General features: G+C 36.3%; 2 long non-coding RNA genes across 2 annotated transcripts; both read left to right on the top strand.

The window, feature by feature from the left end:
* The first annotated feature begins 1,598 nt into the window (after positions 1-1,598).
* Positions 1,599-8,096, top strand: LOC148871602 (uncharacterized). The gene is made up of 4 exons (XR_016107752.1): positions 1,599-1,728; positions 1,828-1,848; positions 1,946-2,022; positions 7,872-8,096. It is a non-coding gene; the product is annotated as an uncharacterized LOC148871602 (long non-coding RNA).
* A 282-nt stretch (positions 8,097-8,378) lies between these two features.
* LOC148871601 (uncharacterized) lies at positions 8,379-17,277 on the top strand. The gene is made up of 3 exons (XR_016107753.1): positions 8,379-8,513; positions 13,455-13,538; positions 17,128-17,277. It is a non-coding gene; the product is annotated as an uncharacterized LOC148871601 (long non-coding RNA).
* The last annotated feature ends 238 nt before the right edge of the window (positions 17,278-17,515 follow it).

The raw sequence follows: 17,515 nt of genomic DNA, 5'->3' as shown, positions 1-17,515 counted from the left end.
TACTAAACCCTAGGGCGATTTGACCTAGTTTTGGTCCAACCTACATGGGTTGAATCTATGGTTGGTTGGGGACTGATTACAACACCTTAGATCATTGATTAAGTTATAAAATATAGATCTAGGCTAAGGTTTGATTGGCTATTACATGGACCAATTCGTCCAATGCTTGTAAAATCTAATTAGAATTAGATTAAAGCAAGATATGCCCATTTCAATATGGATAGCTATATGGGTTGAACTGCCTCTAAAAGAGTAAAAACTTCCTCTAAAGTTTATAGGAGACGGCTAGGTAAGTGCCTCTAAAAGCCCAATCACTAAATGTTTTAGAGGCACTTGATTGAGTTTTAGGGGCAGATTTATACGATTATACATACGACTACCTCTATTGCACTAATGCTAACAGTCTTGTATAAAGGTAGTTACAAGTGCCTCTAAAAGTTCAATTTAGAGGCGCATTTGAACGCCTCTAAAAGATTTTGCGGCAATTTTATGTGCCTCAAAAAGAAATCTAAGAAAAGGAAAAAATCTGTATGCTTTAATATTTAGAGGCACTTTTGACCGCCTCTAAAAAGGTCTCAATTTTTTTTTTTAAAGTGCAATATATTGTGAATATTGCTACATAAAAATTCCAATTGATACACCTATATGAAAATATATTCAATCAAAACATAAAACCTTATGAAAATATATATAAAATCCAAAAAGATACACCTTATCCATAAAATTCCAATTAACTTTCATCATCATTTTAAGAACAAAAAAACAAAAAAGCACAACATTCAACCCTCATTATATTCATTCTTCCTTTTGAGTACATGTCTTCTTTTTTTAACAACCTACAAATCAAATATATAGTAGTCCAAAAGCAATTCCTTTTAACAGCTCAAAAATAAAATATTCTTTGTAGTCTTCATCCAATCATTTCTTCCTCTACAACCTGCAAAGAAAAGCAACAAAAAAGAAAAAAAAAAAAACAAAGTAAATAGGTATAATTTTTGTAAATTAATAGACATTGACTATCTTATCACAATAAAAAAAATTAATAATTATACTTAAAATCCTAGCATCTTGTCCTTTTTTATACTATTTTCTCCTTCAAAATCCTAGTATCTTGTGCTCTAGTCTTTTATTTTATTTTTTTTTTCTTTTGGGTTGGGAAGGGGTGTAATTTTAGTCCTACATTACATCTCCCCTCGTGTGTTTTTATCAAATTGACCTACCTTCAAGGTGTCCTAAATGTCTATTGTTATGAAATAGCTCCTTAGCCTTAAGTAAGCACACCACAAATTGTTCCTTAAGACATGCTATTATAGGTAAAATGGCATTGTCCCTATTATTATTATTATTGTTTTCCTTTTGTCTTATGAAAGGCTACCCAACAACAAATTCATACTTGTTGGGATGCAAAATGTCAACAACTGAACTAAGAGGAAAATCTATGATATGGAACAACTTAACAAGGTATCTTTTCCATATCATATCGGATGAGATGGACCAATCACCTTTGACTTTCTGTTTTGATGAATACAGGGTATCGCAGGTAATCGGTTCCAACAACAATTAAAATCACATTTCAAAAAAAGAAATTCATTTCAAATAATAAAGACGTTAACGTCTTTCCATTCGTTCTTACTCGGATGAATCTCTCCCACAGTCGCCTCTTTCTCTCTCTTACTCAAACTTCACATCACCGGCGAGGACGGAACCAACGGCGGCATCTAACCACCGGTAAAAATATATCTCCTCTTTCTCCGTCTTTCTCTCCTCTCTCTGTATTCGATATCATATTTGATTTTCTTTATGTTCTCCGTGGACGACACCAACCAGCAACGGCAAACACATTTCTAGGTTTGTTATCTCATTCGCTAGACGCTGTTATTAGATCCCTCTTCTTTACATTTGTGTATATGTTGGAGTGGGAATGACGAATCTTGTTCTCTTGTAGGTGGCTTGCGGGCCATATTGAAAGATTAGAATAAGTGATGGAGTGACAGAACTTGCAGCAGGGATCTACACAACGAGGTATTGGTGGAATTAATGAAAAAGAAACTTGGAATACATGTATATTTGTAGGTTGATTCTTGATTCTTAGGGTTGCTTTTTGGCAGCTTGGAAATGAATTCCATTGCTCGTTTAATGTCAATTTCATGCAGTTGTTAAACTTCAATTCATACTTTGTTAATGTGCAGTAAGTTTACAGAACAGAAATTCATTAGTGCCTACACCCTTCAGGATGAAACTTGTCATGATCAAATACTGAATAATTTATGTGTCCATTTATTCAGCTAAAAATGTTTGAACCTGATATTAAAAGGCAAAACTTCTTAAGAATGAATTAGCCACTAATCTTTAGGCCAAAAAACGTATTGTAAATTTTTTTCAATGCAAATTTGTTCCCTTAAAGTTCAACCAGAAGAGGGAGCTCGAAGAAGTTGACCAGAAGAGGGAACTCGAAGGATAGAAGAATGGGTAACGGAAGATTAGAGATTAACGGATAGGTTAAAGTGTTAAATTTTAATTAACATATAAAAAATATAATTACCGATTACTTAAATAACTCAGGTAACTGTTGTATACGTGGCAGTAGCAGAGGTTTTAGATATGATATGGTTTTCCATATCATAGTCGGACCCAGCATTCAAACCTGATTCTCGGAAGAAGTTACAATGGTGTTCTCTTTAGGTTTACAGCAAAAGATGCTTCTCAAAGTTCACACCTTGCCAATTCCAAATTAGACCGAACTCCAAGGACCCAAGGAGGCGGACTCATCCTCATGGAAAGCAGGGCATTATCCATGTCAAAAAGGATATTTTAGTCCTTTTACATGATGCTATCCTAGTCACTAGAATATTGTTTGTGGCTTGTGAAATAAAAGAAAGAGATTGGAGGAAAGCCAGGAGGCATGTTAAGATCTGTTATGTTTTAAGTGCAACACTTTTGGTGGTGGGTTGCAGTGGTTGCGGGGAATAGGTTCAGGAGTAAGGTCACCTGCAAAGAAAAAAGCACTCCAATGTATGCATTCATTCATCCGTTCCACCCCTAATGTCCGAGAGTACCTCCCTCTCATCATCCATCCATTCCAAGACCACCATTCAACACAAAAATCATAAGAGCACCATATTCATGACAAACTTCATCATAAGACGATAAGAATGAACTAAAGAGAAGGATTTTACCTGACACAAGAAAATTTGTGTTTAAAGCCTAGGCTTCCAGATGCCAATAATTTCTGAAAATCATATCATAATTGTCAAATTTAAGTCAGTCATCTCTGCTATCAAATTAATTTAGATGTTAACTGATACAGTAATACTTAGTTTCAAAGAAGGGTATAAGGAAACCAATGGCATAATCCAAGGTACAATAATGAAGTACAAAATGGAAATTAAAAATGCTCTAAATGTTCACCAGTTGAAACAACAACTGAATTGTAACGTCACAACCAATTGTATCTGCGTCAATACTTATTAATTCATTCTGTTTTCTGTTGCCGATAAAATTTGTACCTCTATCATTCTTTCTTCACAATTTGTACCTGTGACATATATCATAGACCCCCATTGAAATGGCAATTGGCTGCCAGGAAATCATAACACGTGAAATAGCAAGAAGTTCCTATAGAGTCAACTATTCAGACCATGATGGTAGGATTCACCTTTTAAAGCAACAATAATTTCATCAATCTGGATAGAGAACCACCTGGATGGGCCACAGCTGAAAAGATAAACAGTTGTGTGATCCTAAGTATCCAATTTGGTTGACCCTTAGACAATAAAACTATGAACAAGAAGTTCCTATAGAGTCAACTATTCAGACCAATGTAATATTTGGAGAACAATCCAGAGGTGGTACACTAAGCCCCTAATCAATGACCATAGACAAATTTCATGAGTACCTTTGAAAGGTGATCTATAGGAATCCTTTCCCTTTCTGCATTATTGGTGTCCAACACCTGAGACAAATATATCCAAATCCTCATGATCAACAAACAAAAGGATATTCAGAGAATAAGAATCATGAGCATAAATTCAACTTTAAAGTGGAAAACATTGATTACCATAAATAGAAAGCATTGGTTATATTATTGCAAAAAAATCATGAAATGCTTAGCATTGCCTAATCTTTTAAAGTATTCAATGATATTTTCAGAAATGATGAACACTGATAAGTAATTTGAAATTATTTTATCACTCTAATTCCATATAGCTAAGAACAAATACCAAATGAATAAAGGTGCATTTTGTAGTAAAGGTGTTGAATATCATTTTGTCTTATGACTGGTAAAAAAAATCATTCTTATGTTTATATGATATGAAATGAAAGGAATGTCCAAACTACTAAAATCCTTTCTATAATTCCTTCATAGACAATTAGGAATATAAGATGTTTGGAGATGACCCGTGATTGATTACATTATGCATAAAAATATCAACTTAACAAAGCCTCAGTCCAACAATATGGAGTGCCGACTAGCTTGCTGGTAAAGAACTTAGCTGGTTGCAGCAGAGATTTGGGATCAAGGCCTGCCTTCACCAGGATTAGGGGGTCTATAGGCATTGTTAAATTGAGTCCTCAAATTGTTTCTCACCTCATCTCCTTTTTAGCCTATATCCATAGCTCTTCTAATCTACTCAACTTCTATAAGATTTATTTAATCCATGTCCTCTCAGAAATAAGGGGAAAAATCACAGCAAATGGAGGGGTTAAAGGAGGTCATTGCAAGACTGGTTGGGTCATTTCAAGAGGTCAAATTATAGCAGTTAGATGGACAGCTGAGAGTGGGCTCAGGTTGGTTTTTTGTTGTAAAAATCACAGGAGGTAGAGGGTTAAAGGAGGCAGGTTTGGGGCTGGTTTCACACCAGTTTTCTGCTGCAAATTGTAGCAGTGTCATGGGCCACTGGGAGCGGGTTCAAGGCTGATTTTCTGCTGTAAACTTTCAGCAGATGGAGAGGTTAAAGGAGGCAGGTTTGGCGCTGATTTCACACCAAGTTTTTGCTGCAAATTGCAGCAATCGCATGGGTCATCGTGAGTGGGTTCAAGGGTGATTTTCTCTGTAAAACTTCAGCAGATATAGGAGTTCAAGGAGGTGGGTTTGGAGTTGGTTTCACACTGTTTTCTTGCTACAAATTGCAGCAATGGTAGGGGTCACCAAGAGTGGATTCAAGGATGATTTTCTACTGTAAAATTTCAGCAGATATAGGAGTTGAAGGAGTGGGTCTGGAGATGGTTTCATGCTGGTTTTCTGCTACAAATTGCAACAACGGCATGGGTCACCCGGAGTGGGTTCAGGTCTGATTTCCATTTCCTGCTATAAAATTTCAGTAGATATAGGAGTTGAAGGAGGTGGGCTTGGGACTGGTTTAATGCCAAGACTTACAATAGTTAGTGGGACAAAAGAAGGTGGGTTTGGGACTGGTTTCATGCTGGTTTATTGTGGTGGTTTGCAGTGGTTAGAACGATTATGGGTAGTGGGTTCAGGGGTAAGATCACCTACAAAGAGAAAAACACTCTAATATGCATTCATTCATTCATTCCATCCATCAATTCCAAGACCACCATTCAACACAAAAACCATTCAAGTAAGAACACTACATCCATGACAATTTATTGTAGCATGAGCACTAACCATTCAAATGAAACATGATCCCTGACACCCAAACATTCCAGAATCAACATCTTCAAGAAATTCCAAAATTACTCGAGCACTTACTAGTATCAAAAGAAAAAGAAACATAAGCAGGACTCGTGATCAGTCAAAGCCTCAACCCAGGCAGATTCCAATTCCAAAGTATGTAGTAGTCAATCAAAAATGATTACCACAATCAAATCCCATGGAGATTTCTCTTGCTATCAAAATGCGAAGTGCCAGCACTTCATGTTTTGAGAAATAAGCTACCATAATAAATCTCAAACTAGTGTGGTAAAAGGACTCAAATTATGTAATGGAGAAATAAGCTACCATAATAAAACAATCTAATAGTTATTTCACTACAACCTGACTTCATGTTTTGAGAAATACCACTTGGTTTCTTTGGAACAAAACACCATTAATCTATGTTATTAAGCAATTTTTGAAGACAGCAAGGCTATTCAAATCTTTCTCCGGGATCCTATTATAATGATTCCAATTTGAGTTTAGGCCTTATCCTTATTGGCAACATGTTCTAGAAGCTGACAACACAAAATTACCTAACAACCAGTCTATATTCATCACGCTAAAAGTCTTAACTGATGAAAATAGGGTGATTCATCAGAGTACTTCAAAGGAGGCCTTCATTCTAGTTGGCCAACATGCAGTAGGTCAAAACCAATGCATTATGAGCAACCCAGGAGAGATTATTCTGATTTGAGCAATTCAGAAATAATGAATTCAAGCAAGACAATAACCCCCAAATGGACTAATCCAGATTTTGGGGAATGAAGAAGTGAGGGAGTGAGGGACTAATTTAGTCAATAAGAGAGATTGTTCTTTTAGGAGGTTGGCAAACAGAGGGAGTAAGGGACTAATAAAGCAAAACTAGGTTCGACTTCAATCAAAGCAAACCGAATTGCTACTGTTGTTGCTGAAATGGACCAATCAAGATTTAGTTTACTTCTAACTAATCCTCCCTCTTGGTCAGACTCTTCTCTTAAAGACTCAGGACCTTTCTAGGAACTAGCAGGTCATGTCTAGTTGTACTAGTAGATGGAACAGCAAACCAGTCTTCCTACCTATCAAAGGATGACAAGCTTATGCAGAGACAAATCAGATCACCCTATTAGAAAGTATCAGTCATGTTTTATTAATGAAAGCATAACTTCTACCCACTACCTGATAACTCTGTATTTTGATACCTTAAGGGCATCACTTCAGGGGTATTTTTGGCCATTGAGTAGTCAAAATGTGTCGTTTTCCCAGTTAAATTCAATGTTGTGGCCTTTGAGGGTCTCTGTGCAAATCTTGTGAAAAACCAGGGGAGTTTCATGGCTGAAATGCAGTTTTTAGGAAGCTGGTGTGAAATCCAGTTGAGAGAGGGGGTGTTTTTGTGAAAAACTAAGAACAAGAGGGTGCCTCCTATCTGCTAAACCCAGAATGGCACCCCTCCTACTATATTAGCATGCTCCCCTCTCCTTAGCAGACCTTAGGGCACCTTCTAACCCATTCTTTTCATACTTAGCAAACCCTAGCCGCCCCTAACTGTTTAATCTCCACCCTCCACCTCTTCTAATCTCCTCCATTCATTCTAGGACACTCTCTTTGTAGGTTTTAAACCCTAAGGCACCGCCAAACTTCTAACCCTCGCTATTCAGCCCCTAACCACTAGATTTCAACCCTCCATTCCATCCTCTATCTCAACCATCCACTTTAGGGCACCACCCACTCCTTTTAATCTCCACCTTTCAGCCTTAGGTGCCTCAATCTCCACCATCCATTTTTGGGTGCCCAAATCTCAGTCCTACATAATATTGGGCACCCTCTCCTTCTCTTCTCAGCCCTAAGACCACCCCAAAACCATCCTAACCCTTCATTAGAAACCCTAGGGCGCCCATATCTTTGATAAAACCTAACTGCCACCCTCCTCTTTCTCTCTAATCCCAGTTTTATACACCCTTCTCTATAAAAAGGACCCATGGGCAAGAGGAGGGGTTGGATTTTGCCCCTAGGTAAGACGGAAGCCTGATCTTGAGAAGTTCAAGGGTAGAGGAACAAGAGGACGCTCAGGCAAGAGGGGTTCCTGCTTGCAGTTTGCCTAAGCCACAACTGCCACCTCTGGATTCGGATCCCAACCATTAGTCTTAGATTTAATTTCAGTTCTTTCATTTCTAGTTCCATTTTTTCCTTTCTGCAATTTACTTTCATTCAGTTTGATTTTTTGTTTTCTTTTCTGCAGATCCAGAATTCGGCCAGGTAAGACAGAAGGCCTAGCTCGAGAAGTTCGAGGGTCAAAGGAGAGATCAGGAGACTGCTACCTCTGATCGGATTACAAACTTTTTATTTCGCTCATTTTATTTATTTATTTCTGTTATTTATTTATTTTTCTGCACTTTTCACTTCCTGCACTATTCGAATTTTATTTTAATGAATTTCAGTTTAATTAATTAAATTCTGTGTTTTCGTAACTCTCAATTGTGTTCTCTTTCCCAGATTTAAGTAAATAACGATTTTTCACTCGCTTCCCTGTGGATACGACCCATCCTCACCATTTATTGCTTTTGTAATTGTTTGAGAATCGGAAAAAAAATTATAAATATTAAAACTGGTGTTCCGAAGTGATTAACGACATGCTTTCGGACAGACCAAATTTTTGGAACCGTTGTTGGGGAAGCAACGGAGAAGTTTTTATTTTTTTTGCTTTATCCGGATCTGTTTCATTATTTTTTTTATTTTCATTTTATTACTTGATCCGGTATTTCATTTTAATTATTACCTCTCTTTGATTTTGTAGGACAAAATAGCGAAAGGTGGGGTACCAGAGCATCATGGGACTACGGGAAATAAGAGAAGAGAAGATTAATTGGATTGCGTTTCAAGTGTAGTCATCCCATTTTATTTTTGATTTTTTTTTTATTTTTATTTTCGAACTCTTTTTTTGGTAGAATAGTGATTTTTGAATTTTTAGTTAATTTTTTCTAGATCCGATTTATTTTTTTTAGTATTATTTTTTTTTCATTTTTTATTTTAATTTCTTGTTCAAATTTCTGTTTTAGTAGTTTTTTTTTTTAATTTTTAGATAAAAAAATTGTTTATTTTATTTTATTTTTTATTGCTGCATAATCATTTTTTATTTTATTTTCGATTTCACCTTTTGAGTAGCTATTTTTCTCTCTTGTTAGAATTTATTTTTGGTAGTTGTTAATTCTTTTTAGCACAATTAATTTTTTATTTTCTGTTTGCAATAATTATTTGTTGCTTTATTTAATTTCTTTTTTTGTTATTTAGTTGCATAATTAATTGCTAAATAAGAAATTGTTCAAATTTTCAAATTTGAGTTTAAATTTCAAATCTGAATTTAAATTTTAATTTTAATTGAAATCTAAATTTGAATTTGAATATGAATTTCAAATTTCAAAATTAAAAAAGAATAAAAAATAAATAAAATAAAATAATAAAAAAAATAATTAATATTTTAAAAGTTTTGCATTTGCATTCCAATATTTAGGGTTTGATATTCTATAGCATGCATCATATAGGATTATTTAATTGCTGAAATTATCATTGTTAGTTGTGAATGTGTTAGGTTTTCTCTTTTTTATTTGCTCCTTTTGCTTAATTAGTGTTGTTTTATTATTTTATGTTAAATTACTGAATTGCATATTAGAAATAATTGTTCATGCATTGCAATTAGTTGCATTTGATTTGTTTATTTTGTTTTCTTTCCGTTAATCCATTTAAGGGCAATCCAATTTAAATAAGGTAAGGTGGGGATTTCATCACCCTTCCTTGGCCCAAAAATCACCACCCTTCACATGTAGTTCACCCTAAACCCTAATTTAAAATTTGGATAGCAAGATCCTTTAGGGAGCCTAACATTTTATTCAAAAGTGTGTTGAATTTTAGGGAAACTTGTGATTGCATTTCATAACCGGCGGTTGGTGTCTAAGGTAAGAGGTTAAACAGCTATGCCTAAGCAGGTTTTGTGGTTACTTAATTAGGTCCTTGCGAGAGCAAGGGGAGCCTCCCACATCCCCACCTCTTACCGAGCTAACCAAAGGAAGTGGTGTGATTCCAAGTGAACCTAAGAGAATTCACATTGATTGAACCACTAGTTTAGGAAACCCTAGGTCAACCCTAGGTTATGTGGTTGATTTGTTTGCAAGTTTTTTTAAAATTTAAAATTCAAATTTGAATTTAAATTTTAGGAATTTAAATTTCAAAATCTGAATTTGAATTTAAATTAAAAATAAATAAATTTTGAATTAAGAAAAAAAGAGAAAATAAAAAATAAAATTTGAGTTTAAATTGCAGAATTTAAATTTCAAAATCTAAATTTGAAATTAAAATTCAAAAATTTAAATTTAAAATTTAATAAAAAATGGAGAAAAAGGGGGGGTTAAAACAAAATGAATTCAATGGCCGTAGTTTGTGGAATGAGAAACTACTTCCAACCTGAGCCATAGATAAATTGGAACCATGTGTCTCAACAACTGGACATGTCGTCAACAATTTAGCCCATACCCAACCTTGTCATCCTATTCAACATGTTCCATCTGTGCATACTTGGCCCATCATGTTAGCCAGTGCCCTGCGGTGGGCCCATGTCAACTAGTCAGTACATGCGGCCAACAAATTTTTCCAGCCCAATGCTAACCCATTCTTTATTCCATATTACCCTGGGTGGGAAAATCAGCCCAACTTCACTTATAGGGCCTAAATCCAAGAAACCGCCCTGCTAGATATGCACTCTCAGTGATCTGAAGCCCAAACTCACTGGGAGTACAATGATTACCCTAGGACTCAACTGGCTCAACCATATCAAACCTACACACAGTCCCAACAACATTATCATCCATCTAACTCCATGGCCCAGCAATTTCAGAGGCCGCAAGTACAAAACCAATTCCAGAAGATGTACCCTAGGAATAAACCAGCTCAATCTTATTAGGCCTACCCATAACCTCCTCGGACCCATATAGTTGATGACCAATTCATGTAGCTTCAGCAGTTGATCCTAAATCAACAGCAGTCCATCGATAGATTAGAGAGCTAAATAGGACAGCTAGTCGAAGCCAAGATGAGGAGAAAAGTAGGGCAACTACCGAGTCAACCGGTTGCAAATCCTAGAAATCAACCATCGGGTTTTACTCCACAGCGGATTTAACCACCTCCTAAGAACCCTCAGCCTGAAAATACCAAGGCTATTACAACCTTAAGGAGTGGGAATATTTTAGAGGACCTGTGTGAGAAAAAGAGAGTTAGTGAAGAAGAAAGGAGCAAGAAGACCATAAGTTGGGGGGGAAGAAAAAGGAAAGGAAAATTTAGAAGAAGAGCCTATAGTGAACCAACCTGTAGTTCCCTTTCCAACTGCACTCACAGTAGGGCCGGTGCGAAAGAAGAAAGAGACTCGCAACGAGGAGAGCAAGGAAGTCCATATTAACTTCCCTCTCCTCGACGCGATCCAACATGTCCCGACCTATGCCAAGTTCTTGAAAGAGCTGTGTACTCAAATGATGGAGCCACGATCAGCCACACAAAAAATGATGCTATCGGCAAATGTTAGTGCAACTCTCCTAAACCAGCTTCCCGAAAAAATGAAAGACCCTGGTGCTCCTCTCATAAGCTGTGTCATCTTTGGAGTCACCTTCGATCGGGCCCTATTGGATCTTGGGGCCAGTATAATTCTGCTTTCATCCATTATTCATGACAGGTTTAGGATCGACAAGTTAAACCTACCCCAGTAATTCTATAACTCGCTGAATTGGTCAGTCAAGATTCCTCGATATATTATTGAGGACGTCATTGTCAGGGTAGAGGGTTGTCATTTCCCATTGGATTTTATCATCCTAGATATGACCCCAATCGAGGAACTAAACCATATCCTGATAATATTAAGATGTTCGTTTCTAGCAATGTCCAGTACAAACATCAACTATAAATCGGGAGAAATGAACATTTCATTTGGGGAGCAAAAAATCCAGTTAAATGCTTTTAGTGTCTCTAAGTATCCAAACCTAGGGGAAGATGAGTGCAAGGTAGATATAGTGGACAATCTTTTAGATGTTATACCCTTGATTAGCCCAATCTGAGCCATGTATGTGTAATCAATAAAGCGGATCTAGGAGTATAGAAAAGAATAGTGCGTGAATGTGTCCGGCTGAAGATGTTAAACTTAGTGCTAGTTGGGAGGCAACCCAACGTAGCTTTTAGTGTTTTTGCTATTAGGATTTGAGTTATTTATTTATTTTTTATTTGAGACCAGGTGGCAAACCTTGAACCCCTCAGGAAAACCCTTTTGATTGTTCCCTTTGGCCCAAGTCCTTTTTGCATCAGCCTAGTCATGCCATTAGGGACAATGGCACTTAAGTTGGGGGGTTAGGAAAGAGAGAAAAAAAAATGAAATTTTGAAAAAAAAAATTGAGAAGCTAAGCCATTAAATATGTAGAATTAAAATTTCATTGGAAATGGAAGAGTAAATAAGAATACCCATTTGATTTTAAAAATCAATCTTAGCTTATCAAGACAGTCTGCAAATGGAAGGGTAAATAAGATTTTTAAACCAAGTTTCTGCGATATTCAAAGTATGACAGTTTTACCCCTTAAGCCTAATATTGATCTATACAAAGTTTGAAAATGCTGGAATCAGGATACTTGGCTAATTTTGTTAGGGATGATCTTGCAATCGGAATGATCTATATACTCAGTTTAATTTTAAGGTTGCATTGCTAAGGGACTAGCAATGGTTAAGTTGGGGGGTGTGATAACTCTGTATTTTGATGCTTTAAAGGCATCACTTCAAGGGTATTTTCGACCTTAGAATAGTCAAAATGTGTCATTTTCCCAGTTAAATTCAATGTTATGACCTTTAAAGGTCTCTATGCAAATCTTGTGAAAAACTAGGGAGGTTTCATGGCTGAAACGTAGTTTTTGAGAAGTTGGTGTGAAGTCCAGCTGAGATAATGGGTGTTTTTGTGAAAAATTGAGAACAAGAGGATGCCTCCTATTTGCTAAACCCAAAATGGCGCCCCTCCTACTGTATTAGCATGCTCCCCTCTCCCTAACAAACCCTAGGGCACCTTCTAACCCATTCTTTTCATCCTTAGCAAACCCTAGCCGCCCCTAGTTGTTTAATCTCCATCCTCCACCTTTTCTAATCTCCACCATTCATTCTTGGACACTCTCTTTGTATCTTTTAAACCCTAGGATGCCACCTAACTTCTAATCCTCACCATTCAGCCCCTAACCACTAGATCTCAGCCCTCCATTCCATCCTCTATCTCAACCATCCACTCTAGGGCACCACCCACTTCTTTTAATCTCCACCTTTCAACCCTATGTGCCTCAATCTCCACCATCCATTTCTGGGCACCCAAATCTCAGCCCTACATAATATTGGGCGCCCTCTCCTTCTCTTCTCAACCCTATCACCCCAGAACCATCCTAACCCTTCAATAGAAACCCTAAGCCGCCCATATCTTTGCTAAAACTTAGCTGTCGCCCCCCTCTTTCTCTCTAATCCTAGTTTTATCCACCCTTCTCTATAAAAACGACCCATGGGCTCCTGAGAAGGGGTTGGATTCTGCCCCTAGGTAAGACGGAATGTTGATCTTGAAAAGTTCAAGGGTAGAGGAAAAGGAGGACGCCCAAGCAAGAGGAGGGGTTCCTGCTTGCAATTCGCCTAAGCCACTACTGCCACCTCTGGATTCAAATTCCAACCATTAGTCTTAGATTTAATTTTCGTTCTTTCATTTCCAGTTCTGTTTTTTCCTTTCTACAATTTATTTTCATTCAGTTTGATTTTTTCTTTTCTTTTCTGTAGATTTGGAATTCAGCCAAGTAAGACAGAAGGCCTAGCTCAAGAAGTTCGAGGGTCAAAGGAGAAATCCGGACACTAATACATCTGGTCAGATTATAGACTTTTTATTTCGTTCCTTTTATTTATTTGTTTATTTTTCTGCACTTTTCACTTCCAGCACTATTCGAATTTTATTTTAATGAATTTCAGTTCAATTAATTAAATTCAGTGTTTTGGCAACTCTCAATTGTGTTTTGTTTCCCGGATTTAAGTAAATAACGATTTTTCTCTTACTTCCCTGTGGATACGACCCGTTCTCACCATTTACTGCGTTTGTAATTGTTTAAGAATCGGAAAAAAATTATAAATATTAAAATTGGTGTTCCGAAGTGGTTAACGACACGCTTCCAGACACACCACTACCTCATAAAAGACAAAAACAACCAGCAATGAGCCTTCCTTAAGACAACATTCTTGAACCCGTCAACTGCAATTATGACCTTTAGGCTTTTTTCTAGAATCTAGACCTTAAAATAAATCTCCTACAACTAGAATTGTTTCAAGAGAAGCAGAAGTGTCCTCCTACTACCATCAAAACCTTCTAGTACAATCCAAACCCATGTGAAATTATAACTTCTTGCTAAAATCTAGGGAAGAAATGATTAATTCAGGTTAGCAAGCAGACCAACACCTAATTACTTCACAGATAAAAGACAAGTGCCACACTCAAGGTTTTTTTCCACATTGTGAGTCTCACCTTTTGTCACAAAGAGGGCTTCTTAATAAGTGAGAACACTACCCAAACCATATGTCAGAATGAGAGATCATTTTACATGAGTGCCTTAGAAGAAAACTCAGTTAATAGCCTCTCAACTCACAATGAGATTCAAACAAAGAAAGCAAAACCTCAAGAAAGAATTCAAGTTTCATGACTAAAATTCACATTTAGTTTGAGCTATCCATTAGCATACAATTCTGGCATCAACATAAGCATGGTAGTGCCAATCATTATACTAAAATATCACCACAACACATTTGATGCATTATTTCCAATAACACCTTGAGGCACAAAAAAAAAAAGAGTGGTGAGAATACTTTTTCCTTAGAAAACTCCAACCAACACCCAAAAAAACATCAGTCCAGCAAATTAAAAGGGCAAACATAAGCATGGCATGACTGGTTCTGAATAGAGATTTTAGAAATAAGAAATTTTAAGAAAGACCAAGATAAAGAAGAAGAAAAAAACCCTAGATCAGGTATCTATGTATCACATATCATAGATGTAGTTGGGAATTCCGATAACCTAGTAATATTCAAAACCAGATCTAAAGCCATTAAATGTTAATACCCAATGTAACCGAGGAACTAAAAATATAATGGGCTAGTCTTGTTGATAGTTGACAATGGGAATGAATCCTGTAACATGATGATTCTCAAGCTGAAGTCAACATATTGGCAGTCTTAGATGCATGAGAAAGGACGCATTGGATATTTTTTGAATTTTTCTTCAGTTTCTATAGGTAGATTTGCCATGGAAATGCAAATTCTCAGAAATGTTTGAAATTTGACTTATGAAACACAATCTCTTGACCAAATATAAGTGCACAATCAAGGAAATTTAGCATCAGAAGAAAAAAAATAAAGTTCAAATTTGCTCCAATTTATTTTCTAACTTTTTTCCTTTATTCATATTCTTTCTTAATCCATTCTTATCTTTCCTAGTTCTGCTCTGTTTCATCATTATGTCTTTGCTACCCTATTTATTCTCTATCCTCTATTTTGAATTGAAAAGAACTTCCATTAAGTTTGAATCCATTATCCCCATTTCATAAGATGGCATGGAATAAAGCTATAAAACTAATCACCTTCCCCTGTCAAAATATTGACAAGCACCAATTTTCTCTTTTTCCTTGTTTCTAGACCCACTATGTCACAATCTGTTTATTTTCTGCTGCTATGCTCTTCAACCATTGATGATGCAACTTCCTTCTACTCTTCTGTAAGAGGAGAAAAAAATCTTTTATTGCCTCCAAAATCCATCCCTACAATTGGTGTTCCCAGCACCGAGGAAACCACAATTAGAAGTGATTTTGGAGTGACAAAGAGTTGTAAGGCAGGCAAACCCACCATCTAATAACTATTAGTGTTTCATATTTTCTGTTTCAAAAAAGAGGGCACTTTCTTCTTTGAGAAATGTACTCTTGTTTGTCCATGACAGCTGGTGGAATGATAAGTGGAGTGTGTAGAAAAGGGGGTGAAGGGCTATGATGTTAATGGCATATGGTCTATAATTAAAGATTCACCAGATAGCACAACTGAAACGTAGATGCAGATCTCTACCAAGGTTAACGCAATCATTACATTAAGATATAAATGGCCAAAGACATCCATGACCCATAAAGAGAGGTCTCAAAACAAGAGTAGTGCAATACGATGACCACAAATATCAATAACAAAAAGTAGAACCCCAGACCCATAAGAGAAACATTGAGGTTTACGAAGCAAAATACAGTAGCAATTAAGCTTACTACATTAGTAGTCTTGCAAAGCTACTGATGGACACCATCAAGCTACAAATAACTAGAAGCCTCACATTGGAAACAACATCCCATCATCAGAGAGAGCTTGCAAGGCTTGCAAAAAGTTGGTGAGCATGAGCCAACCAGCATTGACAGGGTTCCCCCTACAGTTTTATGTCCTTTCTTCTATAGTAAAATTAAAACTTATTTAAGAAAATCGTATAAGATGTATATGACTATGTTCCCATGTAAGCAACAGAAGCAAACAAAAGGCATAGAGAAGTAAAACATGGACCAGCCCTGCCATGCCCAAACTATGAAATCATACAAGTTCTGCTATATAGAAACCAGATTCTAGTAGAATAATTTGATGGCAAACAAATACTTTAAGTGCAACTCTGTTTGTTCTAAGAGACAAAAGGAACTGTTGCATTAATAGTTTTTTTACTCAAACTGAAAAATCCAACCGGGAAACAAAAGACAAAAAACAAATACTTCAAGGATTCATGCAATAAAGCCTCTAGTGATATGACTAGGATTGGAAAGATAGGATTCTTCATTCACTGGTTCATTGATTCATTTAATTTTTATGGGAGGATGCGCTGTATAAACCTTAAAAAGAATATGTGAGAACCCCTTGTATTATGATGGGTAGAACCTCTTACAAGGCTACAACCACCAATGGGTACAAAGGGGGAGCATGTCCCCAAGCTCTGCCCTTGGATATGTCCAAGAGTGATGGGAATCTAGACATTGTGTTACCCATCAAGACAATCTGCACAACAGTCTCTAGACCCCGGATATCATGCATCCCTTTACAGCATACTAGATTGAAGTAATGTCTTAATTATATTAGTCATCTCAACTTTTGATTAATGGCCTCAAAAAGGGCTTTGTTCTAGACTCATGGTAAAGTCTTTCAGCCTAAAACATAAAATCCCCAAAGTGCTCAACTAAATTGTTTTAAATTTTTGTTTCCGTATGGTCTTAGTTTAAGATACCTTGTACCAACTGTCACTCATCTATTTAACTACATCACTAAGAAGTGATAAATTCCAATTTCTCTGCCTAGTGAATCAATTGGTTATGCTATATGTATTAAATTGATCTTTATAATCAAACTCTCTAAGATAATAAACTCTTTTTTTATCAATAATTAGTAGAAATTTTATTATCAGAAATACATGGGCCAAAAGCACAATATTTATAACCTCTTTGGAAAATACAAATTCTACATGTCTACGGAGCTAGTCAAGAGCTGCTCCCCCATTTCAGCAACAGGGACATCCATGGGCTGTCTTCTAACAGGACTTTCTTTCTATCTCAAGGTAAACATGATTATTATTTCAAAATTCAAATTTCAAACTTGATTTATAATTTGACATTTACTATTTTTTTAGTATCAAGCCTAAATATTTTGTTTACAGAGCCATGAATTGGTATATGAATGAGTTCCAATGTTAGCTGTGGCAGGAGTACTGGTAACTTAAAATTCTATAGAAACCACTTTGTTGTTTTAAAATCCAGAAGTTGTAAATTTTGTAGGAATTGAAACCTCTACAAATT

This window comes from Nelumbo lutea, chromosome 2, assembly GCF_056320005.1.
Source record: "Nelumbo lutea isolate HS-2025 chromosome 2, American lotus-T2T, whole genome shotgun sequence".
NCBI classification, from domain to species: domain Eukaryota; kingdom Viridiplantae; phylum Streptophyta; class Magnoliopsida; order Proteales; family Nelumbonaceae; genus Nelumbo; species Nelumbo lutea.
This window is presented reverse-complemented; position numbering and strand designations above follow the sequence as displayed.